Source organism: Nomascus leucogenys, chromosome 6 (genome assembly GCF_006542625.1).
Source record: "Nomascus leucogenys isolate Asia chromosome 6, Asia_NLE_v1, whole genome shotgun sequence".
NCBI lineage: Eukaryota > Metazoa > Chordata > Mammalia > Primates > Hylobatidae > Nomascus > Nomascus leucogenys.
Window position 1 is genome coordinate 41930806 of NC_044386.1, and position 22444 is coordinate 41953249.

Below are 22444 nucleotides of genomic sequence, written 5' to 3' on the forward strand. Positions count from 1 at the left end.
AGAGACACAACATATCAAAATCTGGGATGCAGCAAAAGTAGTGTTAAAAGGAAAATTTGTAATGCTAAACACCTACCTCAGAAAGTTAGGAAGATCTCAGATTAATAATCTAGCCAGGAGGAATTAGAAAAACAGAAATAAACTAACCCCAAAGCTAGCAAAATAAAATAATAAACTTAAATCAGAGCAGAAAAAAAAAGATCCATGCAAAGAATCAATTATACCAAAAGTTGGTTCTTTGAAAGCATTAAAATGAGATCGATAGACCACTAGCTAGATTAACAAAGGAAAAAAGAGAGAAGATCCAACCAAGCACAATCAGAAATGACAAAGATGACTGTGCTATTCCATTTTTGTGTTGCTGTAAAGAAATACCTGAGGCTGGGTAATTTGTAAACAAAAGAGGTTTAATTGTCTCACAATTCTCTGAGCTATAAAGGAAGCATGGTGCTGGCCTCTGCTCAGCTTCTGATGGGACCTTAGGAAGCTTAAAATCATGGCATAAGGTGAAGGGTAAGCAGGTATATCACGTGGCAAGAGTGTGAGCAAGAGAAAGAAGAAGTAGGTCCCAGAATCCTTTAAGCAATCAGATCTTGCATAAACTAACTCAGTGAGAACTCACTCATCACCAAGGGGATGGTGCTAAGCCATTCATGAGGGGTCTGCTGCCATATTCCAATACCTCCCACTAGGCTCCACATCCAACATTGGAGGTCACATTTCAACGTGAGATTTGAAGGAGATAAACATTTAAACAAGATCAGTGTCATTACAATGGATCCCACAGAAATATGAAAGATCCTCAGAGACTATTATGAACCACCTCTATGCACACTATCTAGAAAATCTAGAGAAAATTGATAAATTTTTGGAAAAAAAATCTCCCAAGATTTAATCAGGAAGAGAATGAAACCATGAACAGACAAATATCAAGTTCTGAAACTGAATCAATAATAAGAAATCTAACAATAAAAAAAGCCCTGGACCAGATGGATTTATAGCTAAATCCTACCAGGGGTACAAAGAAGACCTAGTACCAATTCTACTGAAACTATTCCAAAAAATTGAGGAGGAGGGACTCCTCCCTAATTCATTCTCTGAAGCCAGCATCACCCAGATACCAAAACTTGGCAAAGCTTCAACAACAGCAACAAGAAAAAAACTACAGGCCAATAACTCTGATGAACATAGACACAAAAAAATACTCAACAAAATACTAGTAAATTGAATCCAGCAGCAATCAAAAAGTTAATTCACCATGATCAAGTAAGCATTCCTTCATGGGATGCAAGTTTGGTTCAACATATGCAAATCAATGAATGTTATCCACCCTGTAAACAGAATTAAAAACAAAAACCATATGATCATCTCAATAGACGCAGAGAAAGCTTTCAATAAACTCCAACATCCCTTCATAATAAAAACCCTCAACAAACTATACATCAAAGGAAAATACCTCAAAATAATAAGAGCTATCTATGAAAAATCCACAGCTAACCTCACACTGAACAGGCAAAAGCAGGAAGCATTCTCCTTGAGAACTGGAACAAGACAAGTATGCCCAGACTCACCACTCTTGTTCAACACAGTACTGGAAGTCCTAGCCAGAACAATCAGTCAAGAGAAAGAAACAAAAGTAATTTAAACAGAAAAAGAAGAAATCAAACTATCTCTCTTCCTTGATGATATGATTCTATACCTAGAAAACCCTAAAGATTCTGCCAAAGTGTCTTGGAACTGATAAACAATTTCAATAAAGTTTCAGAATACAAAATCAATGTAATTTCTATACATCATTCAAATTGAGGGCCAAATAAAAAATTCAATTCCATTTACAATTAGCCACACAAAAATAAAATACCTGGGAATACATCTAACCAAGGAGGAAAAAATCTCCATAAGAGAACTAGAAAACATTGATGAAAGAAATCATAGATGACACAAATAGAAAAACATCCCATGTCCATGGATTGGCCATATTGCCCAAAGTAGTCTACAGATTTAAGGCTAGTCTTATCAAACTATTGACGTCATTTTTAACAGAATTAGGAAAAACTATTCCTAAATTTCATCTGGAACCCAAAAAGAGCCTGAATACCCAAAGCAATCCCAAGCTAAAAAAAGAAAGCTGGAGGCCAGATGCAGTGGCTCATGCCTGTAATTCCAGCCCTTTGGGAGGCCAAGGCAGGCAGATAATAAGGTCAGGAGATTGAGACCATCCTGGCCAACATGATGAAACCCCATCTATACTCAAAATATCCCCTAAGGGATACTTTCAGTTAATCTAATATCTATAGAAACAAAGCTAATGACTGGCTTGCTGTTAATAAATATGAGGGTAAATCTCTGTTCAAGGCTTTCAGCTCTGAAGACTGTGAGACCCCTGATATCCCACGTCACACCTCTATATTTCTGTGTACGTCTTTAATTCCTCTAGCTCTGCTGGGTTAGAGTCTCCCCAACCAAGCTGGTCTCTGCAAGTGGAACCCATACGTTGGGGCTCGAATCCAGGTTGAAGAGTCACTGGAGTGACAGTTGGAGAATGTGGAGCTAAGCTGGAGGACACCTGAGTAGTACTCCTTTTTTTTTTTTTTTTTTTTTTTGAGAGGGAGTCTCACTCTGTCACCCAGGCTGGAGTGCAGTGGTGCGATCTTGGCACACTGCAAGCTCCACCTCCTGGGTTCACGTCATTCTCCTGCCTCAGCCTCCCACATAGCTGGGACTACAGGCACCCACCACCACACCTGGCTAAATTTGTGTATTTTTAGTAGAGACGGGGTTTCACCATGTTAGCCAGGATGGTCTCGATCTCATGACCTCGTAATCCACCTGCCTTGGCCTCCCAAAGTGCTGGGATTGCAGGCATGAGCCACTGCGCCAGACCGGACCTGAGTACTCTTAAAGCAATCCCCATGGTGAGTAAGAAGGGGAGCTCAGAAGCATCAGGGTAATAATGGGACAAGTATGGGCTCTGGTTCATCCCACTTTGGAACTTTTTCACACTAATGATGAGGAGGAAGGAGAGTATAATGAAGTAAAAGAGGAGGTTACAGAGCAGGTTTGTTTGCCAGATAAAGCTAAAGTGGCAGAGGAGGGAGAGGTTCATCCCTACCCTTCTGCACTCCCTCATTATTATTTTGAAGAAAAAGAGTGGCCTGACCTTCCAAATCTTTCTTTTCCGGAGGACACTGGGTAAAAAGTAGTTGCCCCAGTGACTGTTCGAGCAGCGCCTCAAGTAACTACTCTTAGTTCTATTCAGGCAGGAATTCAGCAAGCTAGACGTGAGGGTGATTCACAGGCTTGGCAGTTCCCTTTTAGAATACACCCCCCAGATCAACAGGGAAATATTATAGCTACATTTGAGCCTTTTCCTTTTAAATTACTCAAAGAATTTAAACAAGCTGTTCATACTAAAAAAGAATGTAGAAATAATCAGTGAGTCAGGCCGCCAGATAGGGGAAAAAAATAAAACTGCTGAGTCTGAAATATGTCTAAAATGTAAAAAAGGAAAACATTGGGCTAATCAGTATTACTCTAAATTTGATAAATTCCAAACAAGGGCATTTCCAGCTTAGGCCATTCCCTCACCCCTGTACAATGTCTGTCCCTCGCCACAGCGGGTAGTGCTGCAGTAGATTTATGCTGCACAAACCTGTGAGCCTTCTGCCTAGGGAACCCCTACAAAAGGTCCCAAGAGGAGTCCGTGGACCCTTACCAGTGGGGATGATAGAATTACTTTTAGGAAGGTCTAGTTTAAATTTAAAAGGGGTACAAATACATACAGGAGTCATTGATTCAGATTATAATGGGGAAATTCAAATTCCCTGGAAACAAAATCCTTCTGTTCCCTGGAAAGCAGAGCCAGGAGAGTGCATAACACAGCTCCTGAATGTGCCATATGTGGGAATGGGAAAAAGTGAAATTTAATGAACAGGAGGATTTGGAAGCACAAATAAGCAAAAGCAGCTTATTGGGTAAATCGAATTACTGATAAACATCCTACCTGTGAAAGAACTATTCAGGGAAAGAAATTTCAAGGTTTGGTAGATACAGGAGCGGACATTTCAATCATTTCTCTACAGCACTGGCCAACCATGTGGCCAATTCAACCCACTCAATTTAACATAGTTGGAGTTGGTAAAGCCCCTGAACTATATCAAAGTAGCTATATTTTGCATTATGAAGGGCCCAATGGACAACTTGGGACTATTCAACCAATTATAACTTCTGTACCTATAAATTTATGGGGAAGAGATTTATTGCAACAATGGGGAGCACAAGTTCTAATTCCAGAACAGTTATATAGCCCTCAAAATCAACATATGATGCATGAAATGGGGTATGTCCCTGGTATGGGAGTAGAAAAATAATTGCAAGCTTTGAAAGAACTGCTTCAAGCAGAAAGACAAAGTTCCCACCAAAAAATTAGGATATCGTTTTTGATGGTGGCCATTGTTAAGCCTCCAGAACCTATACTTTTAAAATGGTTAACAGATAAGCCAATTTGGATACAATAATGGCCGCTAAGTAAAGAGAAACTGGAGGCATTAGAGGAATTAATTACTGAACAATTAGAAAATGGGCACAGCGCTCCAACACTTTCCCCTTGGAATTCTCCAGTTTTTGTAATTAAGAAAAAATCAGGTAAATGGAGAACGTTAACTGACTTAAGAGCCATCAGTTCAGTTATACGACCTATGGGAGCATTACAGCCAAGGTTGCCTTCTCCTGCTATAATAGCAAAATAATTGGCCTTTAATAGTGATAGATTTAAAAGACTGTTTCTTTACTATCCCTTTAGCTGAGCAAGACTGTGAACGGTTTGCATTTGCAATTCCTGCAAACAACCTGCAGCCTGCTAAGCATTTTCATTGTTTTACAGATGGGTCTAGTAATGGTAAAGCTTCTTTTTCTGGCTCAAAAAGTAGTTTTCCAGATGCCCTCTACTTCAGCTCAAAAAGCGGAACTTGTAGCTATAATTGGGGTATTGACTGTTTTTAATACATCTATTAATGTGATTTCGGATTCTTCATACGTGGTTCTTTCCACACAGTTAATTAAAAATACTCAGTTACTATTTCATACAGATAAACAACTGATGACAAAAACAAAAAAGGGAGAGAAATAGGGATTACGGGAGAGCCCATACACAATTGAATCTAGCATTATTAACTTTAAATTTTTTGAGCCTGCCCAAAAGCCAGATGTTATCAGCAGCTGAACAGCATCTACAGAAACCAGCTGCAAAGACAGAAGCAGAACAATTGGTTTGGTGTAGAGATCCGATAACAAAAATTTGGGAAATAGGTAAAATAATAACTTGGGGTAGAGGTTATGCTTGTGTTTCTCCAGGACTGAATCAACAGCTGATTTGGATACTATCAAGACACCTTAAACCTTATCATGAGCCAGATGCCAAGGAAGAGATTTCGGGAGGATCCCAAGGACCCCTCAGTTGCATCCATGTCAAGATTGATGCTGAGGAGGACCCCAACTGTCACAAGCAACACCCGTTGAACACAGCCACCCACATGGGGACAGATCAAGAAGCTGTCACAGGTGGCAGAAGAAAACCTGAGGAAAGCAGGACAGCCAGTCACAATGAGTAATTTAATGGTAGCTATGACAGCAGTGATCACCACGGCCATGAGTTTTCCTTCAATAAGGGCTGACACAGAGAACAATTATACTTATTGGGCATATTTATCCAATGATGATTGTGCTTTTAATCTGTGTTGTTTGTCTTTGTATAGTCTGCAGATGCGGATCCTGATTCCTGTGAGAAGTAGCTCAGTATGACAAAAGCTGCCCTTGCTTTCATTGCTTTGCAAACCAAAGAAGGGGGACACCTTGGGAACAGGCCCCCCCCCAAAATCTGGCCATAAACTGGCCCCACAACTGGCCATAAACAAAATCTCTGTAGCACTGTGACATGTTCATTATGGCCATAACATCCATGCTGGAAGGTTGTGGGTTTACTGGAATGAGGGCAGGGAACACCTGGCCCACCCAGGGTGGAAAACTGCTTAAAGGCATTCTTAAACCACAAACAATAGCATGAGCAATCTGTGCCTTAAGGACATGCTCCTGCTGCAGTTAACTAGCCCAACCCATCCCTCTATTTTGGCCCGTCCCTTAGCTTCCCATAAGGGATACTTTTAGTTAATCTAATATCTGTAGAAACAAAGCTAATGACTGGCTTGCTGTTAATAAATATGAGGGTAAATCTCTGTTTGAGGCTCTCAGCTTTGAAGGCTGTGAGACCCCTGATTTCCCACTTCACACCTCTATATTTCTGTGTGTGTGTCTTTCATTCCTCTAGTGCCACTGGGTTAGGGTCTCCCCGACTGAGCTGGTCTCGGCACTCCAACAGTACTATATAGCTGAAATTGATTTTGTAATACAATACAGGCTCAATCCTGCTATAAAATGAGTATAGGATGAGAACAGAAACTTCCCAGGGAAATGAGAACCTCTAAATCACCCACTTGTAAGTTGTGGGACTTTAGAAAAGTTACTCAGCTTCCATGTTCTTTTCTTTTTAATTAGAAAAAAAAAGAAATATTGCTATCCATTATAGGGCGGTTGTGAAGATTAAAGTGGGTAATATACCTAAACTTCAAGGTACATAGCATTACTCAAAAGATGTTGATTCTATTCCTCTTTCCTTTAGTTTTAGACTCTGGAAATGAAATAACATAAGCTTTGAAGTGAAATAATATAAGGATACTTACTCTCTCTCATATTGATTATGTTTAAAAATATGGTGATCCAATAGCTCCCCTAAAGTTATTAGTAAGAAACTATATAGATCAGTAATTAAATATTCAGTAGGGCACAAAGGTGCCTATGGATTCTGAATATGTGCTTGCTGAATTTTATTTATGAGTCTGGTTAATCACTGAAAGGATAGAATTAAAAATTCATGAGTAAAGCAGCTGAATAACCTTAGAGAGTTGCATTATTTTAATCTTTGTCTAAAATGTGCATCAGATATTAATGCTAGGTACTTATGATGATTTGCTGCTTATTAATTGAATGGACAAACCTTTAGCTTGGCATATGGGAAGGCCCAGATATTTAGATTATTGTAGTGTTGTTTAGAATCACTGTGTATCAGGAAACATTTGAAATAAAGGTTCTGGAAGTACAGTTTAACAAATCAAATATGAAGTAATGGCAAATATCATGCTCAGAGCTTAGTACGTGTCAGAAATTTTGGAAATTCCTTATCATCAGGTTTCTAGGAATAATTTTGCACAATAGACTTCTCCCATATGTAGAATTGTTTCTGTCTTAAAATTGAATTTCTTTTCAGATGGATATTCTAGTTAAATGCCCAGAGGCTACTATAAAGTGGAGTGCTCATAAATATGTAGACTCTTGGGATCTTTATAAATTAGAACATATTTGTAGAAAAACAAGTGAAAATTCAATAAAAGTGTTGACATGCTGCCAAATAAATCAGTGAAAAATAGTCATCACTTACCCAAAACTCAAAAATAATCACTATCATTCAAATCAACCATGATAAACAAAGATAAACAAGTGGAGAAAAGCTGAACCAGAATTTCTGAAAACAATACTTCTGAGTCCTTCATACCAGAAATAGCATTTTCATGAAGAAGCTATGGAATTTATCTGAAATTTTCAAATAGGGCTCTTTCAATGAGCATTTCGGAAATGGCTTTCTCTAGGGTTACACTTAGGCTAGTTGACAATTTTGCCTAGGGAATGAATTAAAGGCTGCAGGTTAAGCTCAGGTGTTCACACTTTAGAACACTGTTTTTGCTGCTTCTTACATTCAGTTTCTTAGACTTGAAATCCAAGAGTCATCTTGGTTCCTCTCCTTCCCTTCTGCTCATACGGTATATCCAAATCATCAGCAAATCCTGTCACTCCGCCTTCAACATCTATCTCAAATTAAACTCCTTTTCACCATTTTCACTCTGTCACTCTCTTCCCATGATTTATGGCAATCGCTTTCCAACTGGTCTTGCAATTTCTAATCTTAACCCTTCACTCTCTCTTCTCCATACAGCAGACAAGTGTAGTTTAGAAATCAAACCAAGTTTCCCTCTGGCACAAAATCTTCCGATGGTTTTCTATTACACTTAAAATAAAAATTTAAAATTCTTAACATGGCTTAAAAAGGTCTACTTGATCTGGCCCTCTTCCTTCATCCCATGCTTTCCCAATTGAGCTCACTCCACTCTAGCCTCTTAAGGATTAATTCTATTCCTTTAAGAAGCTAAAGTTATCTTATTATACTTACTCTTCCATCTGTCTGGATGCTCTATTTAGGTTTTCACATAGGTTTCTCCTTTTAGTCAGTGAATTTTGCCCTTGCTTTCTCCCATTCCATCCCTTAACCTACTTCATTTTTTTGGCACTTACCATTATATGAAATTGTACTGTTTATTTATTGTTTACTTGTTTATTGTCTGTCTTCCTCAATAGAAAATGAGCTCCCAATAAAGTGGTAAGTCTTTTAGGCTTTTATTCACTGATACATCCCAGCTCCTGAAGTATCTGGTAAAAGCTACTGAACAAATGAAAGAAGAATGAATGAATTTATGTGGAAATCCTAGGTGAGAGTAATGGATAATTAGTCCAGAGAATAATTATGATGAAACCAGCTCAAGAATCAAAACATGTTCAAGTACAGGATTGAAATAAAAAATAGTAGGTAGAAATACTCTAATATGAACTGCCAGAGCATGCCAAGACTCTTTCCTAAAGAGGCTATTTATAATTACAAAAATTGAAATAAGAGTAGCATTGATCACTCTTTTATTATAACTAGTTGTGAGAATTTTGCTTAAAAATTATGTTTCAACATAATGGAAAGTGTGTATGTATAAGTGTGTTTGTTTAATTTGCTTAGAAAATATCAGCCATAGATATGAAGGTGTGTCTTATCAACTCAGGATCTGGGACTAGTCATTCAGACCTTTCTTCTCTGGAATTTATATGTAATTTAAGAAATGGAAGCTTTCTCTTACATTCTTCCCAACTTGGATCATGGAAACTTGGAGCTGTCCATTGCTCTTTCCCTCTGCTTGCATAATTGTACAAAGGAAAATTGAAGCCAACTTATGAAGAAGTAAAGGTGAGACAAGGTGGGAGAGAGAAGAGGAGGGGAACCAGATGCCATCATCTGAGTACTGGTATCTAGATCTGTCCTGAAGCCAGCTCCACCTCTGTCCTCCCTAAGTCAATGAGGCAATTAATTCTATTTTTAAAAAAACTAATTTGTGTTGATTTTCTGTCACTTGTGACAAAAAGTCCTGAGTAATTCATTTAGAAAAGAATCATGTTCTTGATTGGATGCTTCAAATATTCTTCTGATATTTAGACAATATATGCTGATGGATATTATATTAGAATTAGACATTTTATGATAGAGCTCTTTAGAATGTAGCTGTTCTAAGGTAGTTAATGCTTTATGTAAATGTAATCTTACTCAAAGCCCCAAATATAAAGCAAATAAAAATGCTGATGTTGTGTTTTGTGAGTGTTTCCAGATTCCTCCAGACAGAGGGATTGGAAGGGCTCCATGGAACTGCAGGACTCCTTGGGGGCATTGACTACCTCCTTAGTTTGAGAATAAACAAATTGTAAATGTCAAGTTAGAGGAATTAAATAACTTTCCCTTGGCATATAACTAGCTGATTTACTCACTGGCCATTAGAAAAAAATGAGTAAAGATAGTAAATTCTAATCTAATTTTCTAACCCTTAATGCAGAGTAATTTCTTAACACAGGACTTAGAATTTCTTAAATTTTCAATATAAAGCTCAAAGTCTTTATCTAGTACACAAGCCTTTTGAAGCTCTAACTGGGCTTGCTTCCCTACCACATACATTCACCAAATTACTATAGATCCATGAAAACATGGCTCTTTGTGTTTCCTTGTATTTACACATTTTTTTTTTTTGCCTCTGCTTATGATGTTCTACTGGATTTTATATACTTTCTGCCTCCAACAGTTCCTGGAATGTGGTAGATATTCAATAGATGTCAGCATACAAGAATGAATGGATTTCCTTTCTTGTGCAGGTTTCTGTGATCTAGAGAAATCAGAGATATCAGAGACTGTATTATGAATTAGAGTATTATACATACACAAGGTATTGCTCATTTAGAAAAATAAATGCTTAAAGAGAGTTGTTTACTTTTTAGATTGTATAAAGAAGAAAACATTAGGATTATAAAACATCTACTTGCATTTAACAGATATTTTTTGGTCTTCCTACTACAGGATTCCTGAGAACCCCAAAGTCTTAATTGCTACATCCACAAAAAAAGAAGTAACCTCACTTATCAGTCTTTATATTTGCCATCATTCCAACAGATAGTGCCCTGGGTGATTCTGTTTTATAATATCAAGCCAAATTATGAACTTATAACTGGTTTTAGCTTAAACATACTTTCTATTAAAGAAAGTGCAGACATATCAATTACTTTTTCAGCTTGAATAATTATTTTCAGTATAATTAGATAAAAATTCATTATTTTAAATTAACTTTTGATGAAATAAATGTTAAAGAAGGGCTATGTGTTTTCTTGATAGTTTAACATGTTAAGAAAAACAAAAATAGATTTATTTTTATGATAGTTTATATATCCATGTATATCTTTTACATTTTTAATAAACTTTTTCTTTTTTTTAATTTTTATTTTTTTTCAGATGGAGTCTTGCTTTCTCACCCAGGCTGGAGTGCAGTGGTGCCATCTCAGCTCACTGCAAGCTCTGCCTCCCGGGTTCAAGCCATTCTCCTACCTCAGCCTCTCCAGTAGCTGGGACTACAGGCACACACCCAGCTAATCTTTTGTATTTTTAGTAGAGACGGGGTTTCACCGTGTTAGCCAGGATGGTCTCGATCTCCTGACCTCATGATCTGCCCACCTCGGCCTCCCAAAGTGCTGAGATTATAGGCATGAGCAGCCGTGCCCAGCAGAACTTTTTCTTTTTTTATGGGAGAATTTTATTTACCAGGAATGGCATATTTTCTGAGTGGAGCATGATGGTTTTTCAGCTTTGATGTATATGTTAAGAATCTCACAAGGGATTCATATAAATGTTTATCATTGAGTCCAGCTCTCATATAGAGCCTCGAAATATATTTTTCCAAATCTAACAAGTGACTCTGATATGGCTGATTTAAAGACCCCAAATATTAGAGTGCACAAAGCTAGAATATTCCCTAGTAACATGAAAACAAAACAAAACAAAAATCAAAGAAACCAAGTAGTGAAATTATAGAGAAAACTCATTATTCTCTTTAGAAAGAACCATCAGAATTCTAAGGAGTTCAAGTAATTAGTGAAAAGAGTAGTAGGATTGCAAGTAAAATGCAAAATAGTCCATCTTATAAATTACTGGTCATATATTGTGAGGAGAAGAGCCTGCTTAGAGAAACCTCTGCATGGGCTTTTAAGTTAGAAAATTTTGGCTTTAAGTTTCAGTATTATCATGCAATAGTTGTGCCCTTACTAAACCTGTGAGGCTGAAATTTCTCATATACAAAGTCAAAATAATGATACTGATACGAACTCACGGGGTTAATGTGAAGCAGGAGGTAATAGAAGTGGAAGCAATGACTTTTTCCTTTTCCAGGCACTTTGAAATGGTTCAATTCACTTATATCTTCAGGAAAATATAATTGGATGACTAATTTAATATTCTCTGAAAGTCAGACATTGAAAGCACTGAGCCAATGCCTGGAAAAGATTAAATTTTGTAACAATCATGCAAATTTGTACTTTGTCACTTTTTAAAAAAGCTTTAATTACCAAAGTCATTGATGAATACATGCTTTTTGCAAACTTGTCAAAGTCGTTCACGTTCCATCCTCCAACATTTCTTCTGTCTCTGTAAGCTAAACATTGTGCGGATTTTTCCAGATCGTTTTCTGTCATTGTTATGATTTTATAATTAGTCTCCTAAATCCAGATATTAGAATGTATTTCTCTAATTGGGATTGTTTTGGCTTCAATGATATCTGACAAAAGCTTAACAATATTTGTTTATTATCTCACAAAGTGGGTCCAGAGACAGGGCAGGAACTCCGAGGTAAGCCCAAGAGCTGAAAATCAGTGTGGGTACTTTTTCCTCCATTTTTTCACATTCCCATCCTCACCTTGACAGAAACACTTCAATTTGTCTGTGATTACAACGTGGCTGCAGCTCGTTCAGGCACGTTCAGGCATCAGGTCCTCATGTAACAATATGCAGTGGTGAGAACTGCATTTTTCCTAACATATGTCCTTTGTAACATTTTTCCCAGAATTCCTCAGAAGAGTTCCCCTGTTGTCTCATTGGCCAGGGTTGCAATTCATGCCATGCCTAAACAAGTTATGTATAAGAAGAATAGAATTTTTATAATTGGGTTAGACAACTGACCTTCACCCTCATACTCCCAGCAAGTATGAGAGGGTAAACATATGAATAAACCAAAGGCTCTGCAGAAAGAAACTTTCAATGTCTGCCAGAAGCTACAAATTATATGAAAACTGTGTTCCATAATGACAACAAATTAATGATGGGAAAAATATATGAATGTTTCTAGTCATCTTTCAAATCTCACCTCACCTTCTGCTTCCTCCAGCAAGCATTTCCTTGACTTCTCAAAGTAGGTCACTGGCCTGCTTGACATCACCAGAGGACTCATGGGCTTTCAGAGCTAGTTGGCACAAATGTTGCTATGGGATTATTTGATTCATGTATGACTTACTGACTAAACCGTAAGATCAATGGTAGAAGAAACTAGGATTATTTCATTCACCTTTATAGCTTTCATGCTTAGGGCAGTGTCTGGAACACAATACATGAATAAAGATTTTATGTAGAATAAATGAATAGCAGGGGGAAAATTAGGATAGCTTTTACTGTTGCTGAAATAATCCAATAAAAGAAGGGAATGGAAATATGGCATGTTTCCATTTTTAGATGTAAAATCAAGCAAATTTTCATAGCTGACATAGGCAAAACTTGCCTGGATATTAAGAATTTAAATATGCTATCTCTTGAGCAGGAGATAGCGTTTTAAATTTCTTAGGCTTGTTCTTGAAAAGCTTAGGAGGCAGACACTGGCTTTCCCACATGAATATTTCAACAGTTAAAAGCTCCCTCACTTGGCCTTAATCTATAACAGCTCCGTATGTGTGTGTACAAGTGGGAGACACACTCTCAAATAGAATTCTACTTTAAACTAGGGAAAATATAAGGTAAAATCAAAGTTAAAAAACAAAACACACTAATAGGAAAGCAATGAAGTTGGAAATGAGATAGAGAGAGAGAGAGAAAGAGAGAGGGCGAGAGAGATTTAGAGGAAGGACTTCTGTGCTATTTTATTTAAAGATTCTGAAGAGGAAGGATTGTTCAGAACTGGCACACTCACTCTGTTTGGTTTTAGAAGGGGTCTCTGAACTATCTTGCACTATGACTAACCCCCCGCTCTTAGCCATCCTGGTGTGTGAGATTGATAGCAGGGATAGAGAATAATGGGAAATCAAGAACAGGGCAGCCCTATCAATCTTTCTCGATAAGAGCTTCTGAAACATAGCAGCCTTGAAAGGTCATGATGTATGAATTGAACTTCTTGGAATCTTCCTCCCACAAGAAAAATCTATGCACCTTTGTAGCTAAAGAATGATAAAATCCTCATAGCCAGTGTTCTGAAACTTTTTTTCAGTCCACAAGATCTGACTTTTTCTTCCTGTTACTTCTTGTGGTCTGTATATGTGTGTAGCTGAGTGTATCTATTTGTGTTCTTTTGTAGATGACAAACTAGCAGTCTTTTCTAGTAGGTTGTCCTTAGAAATAGCATGGTTCATGATATATATATAAGCCTTAAATTATTTAAAAAGTAAACCCTGTAACACAGTGAAATGAATAAAGCAAACAGCATTAGTAACAAAGCAAGCATTATTTCAACAACGCTTACTGCCGTGGTTTCCAAAGTCATCAATATATTTTGAAATAATAAGTGGGCACTTCCAGGGAATTAATAGTGAAGTTTCCTATTTAGCTTAGGACAGTTAACCATATAAAGGCCAAATTACTTCTAAGGAAAAATAAATATGAGATGCATTCATAATAATAAGCAATATTCTCAGCCTTCGCTGAATCTGATCTTGTTTTACTTCTTCAATAAGTTCAGAATTTTTTAACTACTCAAACTTATTATATAAAAATAGAGTGCTTTTTGACTAAGGGCAGCAGTTTTGACTCTCATCGAGTTGGTAAAAGAACATCATGGTCAGAGGAAATTGGGCTCTCAAAACTGACAGAAGATCGTTCCAAATGCTGATGGACATCTATCTTAAAATTGCTGTTTCACATGGATTCGGCACAGTTCCAGCACTCCATAAAAAGTACTCTTGACTTCTTAAGAAACTTCTTTTTTATCATATGGGAACTGTCTTCTTTAGAAATGAGGATGACAGAGGGCTCTCTCCTCACTTTTTCTCATATTTCTAGTTCCTAGACAGTGTTACTTGTTTATTTGCTGTTAAGTATATGTGACCAATAGTTGAAGCCATTGATAATTAACCCAGAACATTCTGAATATGAAGCAACCTGAAATTGTGGCTGATGTTGATATTGATTAAAATCAGTGAACAATTTTTATAATTTTTCTGATTTTTTTGATTTTTATGTTAGACAAAAAACATCAACTACTAATATATAATAACAGAGAATATTTAAAAATTGTAGCACAAGATCCAGATCCTTGGTCTTATCATTGAGTTCATTTAAAAATATGTATGATGTGCATTATTCTCACTAATTTATATGTAACAATATTTCAATTAAAAAATTAAACATCCCATCAAATTTGAAAAGCAAAGGCTATGTAAATGATAAAACTGATGCAAAGATTTGTTTTATTTCTGTTTCAATCAAATTGACACAATCATGCAAATTTCATCCAAATTAGATTTCAGTCCTTTAAAGAGAGTAATTCAGTTGAAATTAATCTGCTCATTCTTTGCCTTTTTCCTTTTTCTTTTTCTTTTTCTTTTTTTTTTTTTTTTGAGACTGAGTCTCGCTCTGTCACCCAGGCTGGAGTGCAGTGGCACTTTGGCTCACTGCAAGCTCCACCTCCTGGGTTCACGCCATTCTCCTGCCTCAGCCTCCCAAGTAGCTGGGACTACAGGTGCCCACCACCACGCTTGGCTAATTTTGTTTTTGTATTTTTAGTAGAGACAGGGTTTCACCATGTTAGCCAGGATGGTCTTGATCTCCTGACCTCGTGATCCCCCTGCCTTGGCCTCCTAAAGTGCTGGGATTACAGGTGTGAACCACCACTCCAGGCCTCAAATTTCCATAAAAATAAAATTTATAAAGACAGCATAAAGAGGACAGTTTAGAAAGAAGTTCCAAAAACTTAACAATAAAACAATTGAAAGAACATTAACATTATCAGAATGAAAGGCTACAAAGGGGTTTCTCTGATCAAGATACTGTGTCCTCAGTTGGTTCCTGCTGGTGGGTTTGTGGTCTCACTGACTTCAAGAATGAAGCTGTGGACCTTTGAGGTGAGTGTTACAGCTCTTAAACGTGGCATGGACCCAAAAAGTGAGCAGTAGCAAGGTTGTGAAGAGTGAAAGAACAAAGCTTCCACAGTGTCAAATGGGACCCAAGCGGGTTACCACTGCTGGCTGGGGTTGCCAGCTTTTATTCCCTTATTTGTCCCTTCCCATGTTCTGTTTCTGTTGTATCACAGCGCCCTTTTTTCAGTTCTCCCCACTACTGGCTACTTTTAGGATCCTGCTGATTACAGAGTGCTGATTGGTGCGTTTTACAGAGCACTGATTGGTGCATTTTACAGAGCACTGGTTGGTGCATTTTACAATCCTCTTGCTAGCTGCAGAGCACTGATTGGTGAATTTTACTATCCCCTTGCTAGCTATAGAGCATTGATTGGTGTGTTTTACAGTCCTACCTACAGAGTGCTGATTGATGTGTTTTACAATCCTCTTGCAAGACAGAAAAATTCTCCAAGTCTCCACTCGACCCGGGAAGTTCAGCTGGCTTCACCTCTCAATACTTCAAATGCAAGACCACTTCAGTATTTTGTCTGAATTGTATTATTTTTATTTATTCCTCTTCCTTGAATGCACAGTCCTATCAGTTCTACTTAAGTACTTAAAATAAATTTCTTAGTAGGTAAAGAAATAGAGGACACCAAAGCAAGTAAGAAAACAAATCAGGCTGGGTGTGGTGGCTCATCCCTGTAATCCCAGCACTTTGGGAGGCTGAGGCGGGTAGATCACGAGGTCAGGAGTTCAAGAGCAGACTGGCCAAGATGGTGAAACCCCGTCTCTACTAAAAATACAAAGAAATTAGCTGGGCTTGGTGGTGGGAGCTTGTCATCCCAGCTACTTGGAAGGCTGAGGCAGAAAATTGCTTGAACCTGGGAGGCGAAGGTTGCAGTCAGCCGAGATGGCACCACTGCACTCCAGTCTGGGCGACAGACTGAGATTCCATCTCAAAAAAAACAATAAATGAATACATACAGCAAATCAAGCCCATACTGATATCTAAAACAGTGGCCAAACAACGTAGGTAAACAGAAATATATTCTTTTTTCTTAAAGTCCTGAAAAATCTATTTAAAAACTATATATTAAATAAGAAACACTGAAGCACACTGAATTAAGTGTAGAGCAACATTTAAAAGTATTATTTTTAGCATGCTGAATGAAGGTGCTGTGTTATCCTGATACTATAGGGGATCTCCAAATTTCTATTCAGCGATTAACAGTCAATAGCAGGAGTAGGCAAGCTACAGCTTGTGGGTCTGCCACCTGTTTTTTATAAATAAAGTCTTATTGGAACACATCCATAACCATTCATCTGTGTATTGTTCAGGCTACTTTCACAGTACTAGAGGAGAGTTGGTTAGTTGTGATAGAGATCCACAGAGCTGAAAATATTTACTATCTAATGCTTTGCAGGAAAAAAAAAAATAGTTTTCAAACCCTAGTCTATACAAATCAAAATAAATTTAAGCTATTTTAAATGACATGATTGAAGCAATTTTACTAATAAAAAAGGCAAAGATATAACTTACAGAAGTCTGAGATGAACAATAACGTATGATGAGGCTTATCTCTCTAAAATTGTTGGCTTCATAGAAAAATTAGTTTTTCTGCAAGAGTACAATGATTATGACACATTACCTATTTGGATTTAGAAGGGAAAAGAATGCATTCTAAAAATATATCTATTTGTTAAGATAAGCTAATTGCTACAGCAAATAACTAAAATTTGAGTGATATCACATTATTATCATTACTATTAACTTTTCACTCTTGTAACAATCTGTAAAGCACTCAATTGTTATTGCTAGTAAAATAGTCTAGTTTTACAACCCAATTGAACAATACTGTGATAATTGTTCAAGTTCACGGATTGAAATAACATCAAATTTATTTATAGAACTGATTTTTCTTATAACATTACAATCCTAATAGCTTACATATATACTATATATAGTATATATATAAAATAAAATTTAATACTTGGTTGTCACAAAAAATTAAAAGTGAATATTCTGTAAATATTCTAACAAATTGTTAAGAAATATAAATATTTCATTATAAAGCTGAACAAAACATATAAAGTTATTAGTAACCTCCATAGTCTAGAAAACAGTGCTTTTGAACAAAATGTGATGGAAGCCACATAGGTAATTAAAAATTTTCTAAGAGCCACATTAAAATAGTAAAAACAAAAAACCACGACAACAAAAAACAGGTGAATTCATTTTAACAATATATTTATTTAACCCGATGTATCCATAATACTATTTCAACATGTAATCAATATAAAATTATTAATATGTTTTACTTTTTTTCACAACAAGTCTTCAAATCCTGGAGTTTATTTTATGCTTTGAGCATGAAACTAGCCATTTTTTGAGGACTCAGTAGCCACATGTTGCTGTGGCTACTATAGTGCACAGCACATTCCTAGATTATTGACTCTCAAACTTCAGGGAGTCTAAAAGTCAACTGGGAGAAATTGTTAAAAGAATAGAGTCTAGCTCCTCAGCTGGGCGCAGTGGCTCACGCCTGTAATCCCAGCACTTTGGGAGGCCGTGGCAGGTGGATCACAATATCAGGAGATAGAGACATCCTGGCTGACACAGTGAAACCCCGTCTCTACTAAAAGTACAAAAAAATTTAGCTGGACGTGATGTTGAGCGCCTGTAGTCCCAGCTACTTGGGAGGCTGAGGAAGAAGAATGGTGTGGAACTGGAAGGCAGAGCTTGCAGTGAGCCAAGATCGCACCACAGCACTCCAGCCTGGGCGACAGTGTGAGACTCCATCTCAAAAAAAAAACAAAACAAAAAAAATTCTGGCTCCTCAGTTAAAGAGTCTGATTAAAGGTCAGGGTGGGGACCAGGAATCTACATTTCAATAAATAGTCTCATGAGTTTTATGCAAGAGATCAGGAGACTACACTTGATAAAAGGCTACTATAGAAATCTCTACTGTCTCTTCTAACACTGATTACACTAATTTTATAGTTTCTGGAATTTTCAGAACCTTCATTTCTAACAATTTCAGCATATAGTGTTTATAATAATACATTATTCTATAGAAAATTTGTTTAGAGGATCATATTGGATTTTAAATCATTGAGGATTTTGAACAAGGCTGCAGGGCAAGTTAGAGATGACTGGAACCATCTTTGTTCCAGTTCACACTCTTCCCCACTGAGTAAAGGAACAGATGGAGGAGAGGCACCTTCAGTGTCACTGAAAAAAATACTTTATTGCCAGATATGAAGAAACTCCTTCATTTTGATATACAGAGAATTTGGGATTTCAGAAAGCAAATCTATATGTAGTAGATCTCAGCTTTAATATTCTGATATTCTAAATCATTAGCAATGTATGGTTTATATTTACTGTTTTATTACCTTTTTCTATTGCGAATTTCCCTTCAGTCCTCAACCTCATATGCTTTCCTATCGACTTCACCAGATGTCTCATTCTATCTGATACTGTACTTGTCTGCAATACAAATGACTGCTGTTTAGAGAGTCCAATATCTTTGTATATACAAGTTATTCAGACATATTTGTGTGTGTGTGTATATATATATATATATATGGTTTTTAACATTTAAAAATGTCGAATCTCTCAAAATGTTGCATGTATATTAGCAGCAGCTTCTGCTTTACAAATAAATGATGTTTTTTCATTATTTTCCAATTTAACAGGATTTATTCCATTCACTCATTACATCAATGAATTATTTTCTTCTAATATCAAGAAGACCAATAACTTCTTAGAACGTGCATCCCTTCTGTAAGAGAACAAGGGTAAGAGAATAATACATCTTCCTTCGTTGAAAATCCAAACCAATCCTCTTTACATTCAGTCATGGTCCAACATGTGTTTCCAAGCTATTTTCTTTTCAAAGATTTGTACTTTTAAGTGAGGTATGATATGTCTTAAGCTTTATCAAAAGAGATATTGGGATATACCTATTATGGAGTCAATCTATGCTGTTCAAGATATTTTGTAATGTTTTTTGATTACTTTGGGAGAAAAAGTGATCTCTATTTCATTTATCTTCTCAAATTACTTACAGAGTGAATGCTTGCTTTGGAATGCTGACTCCAATAGTTTATTAGATCTAATTTTTGAATGCAAATTGAGCATATTCTAGATGCAAAAAGGTGTCATACATTTTGCTAAGAATGCAATGAACTGTAAGACTTGATCTCTATCTCTATCTCCAAGATTATTTGAGCTGTGTTTATGTACATTTTACCTTTTGGATCAAATATTGCAAAATAGATATTATTATTATTCTAGTCTTACAGAGTGAGCATCTAAACCCAGTGTAACACAGCTCCCAAGTGTTAAAACTGGGTTCTAAACCTCATATTTCAACAGTACCTCTAGAAGTCTTTCTACTACATCCGGTAATAATAGGAAGAGAAGGAAGTATTAAAAACAAAATGTATATAATTTCAGTGAACATTATTGAAAGTTTTGTGATACTTATCTTAATTCCTCCCATTATGTGGCAAATGTAATATCCCAGATGTTTTTGTAAAATTAGAGAAATCTTGTTTGAACGGCAATGTTGAGAAAACGAGACTGCTAAAAATTTTAGGGAACCAAACTCATCATTATTTTTCTTTGAAGGTACATGATAAATTACCTATCCTTAAAGTCTCATGTAGTCATTTTTTATACCAAAAAGATATTTAATATTATATTGTTATGCCATTGCAAACTGAACAGTTGAAAACTGGTGTAATTTAGTTCATGTAGGAAGCTATTAAGACCCTTAAAGTAAAAATCTTTTAAACTGAAAATCTTTCCTGGACTATTAAAAGTATTAATTGTTTTATAGTCTGACAAATCGCAGTTCAACTATAGTTAATAACATGCTTTTAATAAAGAAAAGACATAAAGTACTGTACTTTCCTACCTCATGTGAGCAGGAAACAATTTTCCAGTTTCTTTCAGTCTCCACCTGCCAAGAAAAAAAAGATTGGAAACAAATTCTCAAAACCGACAACACTACACTACAATTGGATTGCTGGAAATACATTACAGAGACAGATTTTACATACTATAAATTTTTCAAACATTGATGGTGAGTAATTAACCTTTACTGGAATGTGTATGTATGTTGCACTCTTACGCAGCTAACCTTTCTTTCTTTAGTCCCGTTTCATTACATAGTTACTCTAGGACTGGAGATGAATAAATTAATAAAGATTGCTATCATTACATAGTTACTCTAGGACTGGAGATGAATAAATTAATAAAGATTGCTATTTAAAGAATAATGCCTAGAGGGTTGACAGTGGGAGGTAAAGTCAAGATTAAGATGAGCACTGGCATAAATAGGACTCTTTTTTCTATTTTTCTCCAGCTTCATTGCAGCCCTTTCTCTCTGTAGTCTGGACATAAAGTCTTTAAACTTAATTCTTTTTCTCTGCTAGGAAACTTCCCATCCCCTTGTTTTTCCTACTGACAGCTGATTTGTCACATCTCTAAGGGGCAATTCCTAATCTCTTCGACCAATCAATTCTCTGAGAGATATTTTTTCCAGAGTCATATATCTCTGCTTAGGAGCATTTATCAATAGTTTAATTTTCTTTTTAGCTATGTAATTGCAGGCATACTTCGTTTAATTGCACATCACTTTATTAAGCATCACAGATACAGCATTTTTTACAAATTGAAGATTTATGGCAACCCTGCATCTAACAAGTCTATCGGCACCATTTTTTCAACAGCATGTCTCACTTCATGTCTCTGTATCACATTTTCTAATTCTTGCAATTTCTCAAATTTATTATTATTATATCTATTATTGTGACCCGTGATCAGTGATCTTTCATGTTACTACTGTAATTGTTTTGGGGTCTTGGTAAAAACTTGAGTGGCCTTGACAGAAGATCAAACCAGTCACTATATTCCCTTAAACTGAAGCCTAATCCAGAGCAACACCCCAACTGTCTTTAATTCTATGAGGGCTGAGAGAGGTGAGGAAGTTACAGAAGAAAAGTTACAAGTTAGCAAAGGCTGATTCATGAGGTTTAAGGAAAGAAACCATTTCCATAACACAAAAGTATATGGTGAGACAGCAAGTGCTGATACAGAAGCTGCAGTAAGTTATCCAGAAGATCTAGCTAAGGTCATTGATGAATTTGGCTACACTAAACAATAGACTTTCAATGTAAAGAAGGCAGCCTTGTACTGGAAGAAGATGCCATGTAGGACTTTCATAGCTAGACAGGTGAACTCAGTGCTTGGCTTCAAATCTTCAAAAAACAGGCTGATTTTCTTGTTTGGGAATAATGCAGCTGGTGACTTTACCTTAAAGCCAATGTTCATTTACCATTCTGAAAATCCTAGGCCCCTTAAGAATTATGCAAAATCTACTCTGTATATGCTCTATAAATAGAACAACAAACTCTGGATGACAGCACATCTGTTCACAGCATGGTTTACTGAATATTTTAAGTCCACTGTTGAAACCTACTGCTTACAAGAAAGATTCTTTTCAAAATAATAGTGCCCATTGACAATGTATTTAGTCATCCAAGAGCTCTTTTGGAGATGTACAAGGAGATTAATGCTGTTTCCATGCTAGCACAACATCTATTCTGTAGCCCAAGGATCAAGGAGTAATTTCAACTTTCAGGTTTTATTATTTAAGAAATAAATTTCATAAAGCTACAGCTGCCATAGATAGTGATTTCTCTGATGAGTCTGGGCAAAGTCAAATGAAAATCTCTGAAAAGGAGAAACTGTTCTAGATGCCATTATGAACATAGGTGAATCATGGGAGGAGGTTAAAATGTCAATATTAATAGGAGTTTGGAAGAAGTTACTTTGAGGGATTCAAAACTTCAGTAGTGGAAGAAACTCCAGATGTGATAGAAATAG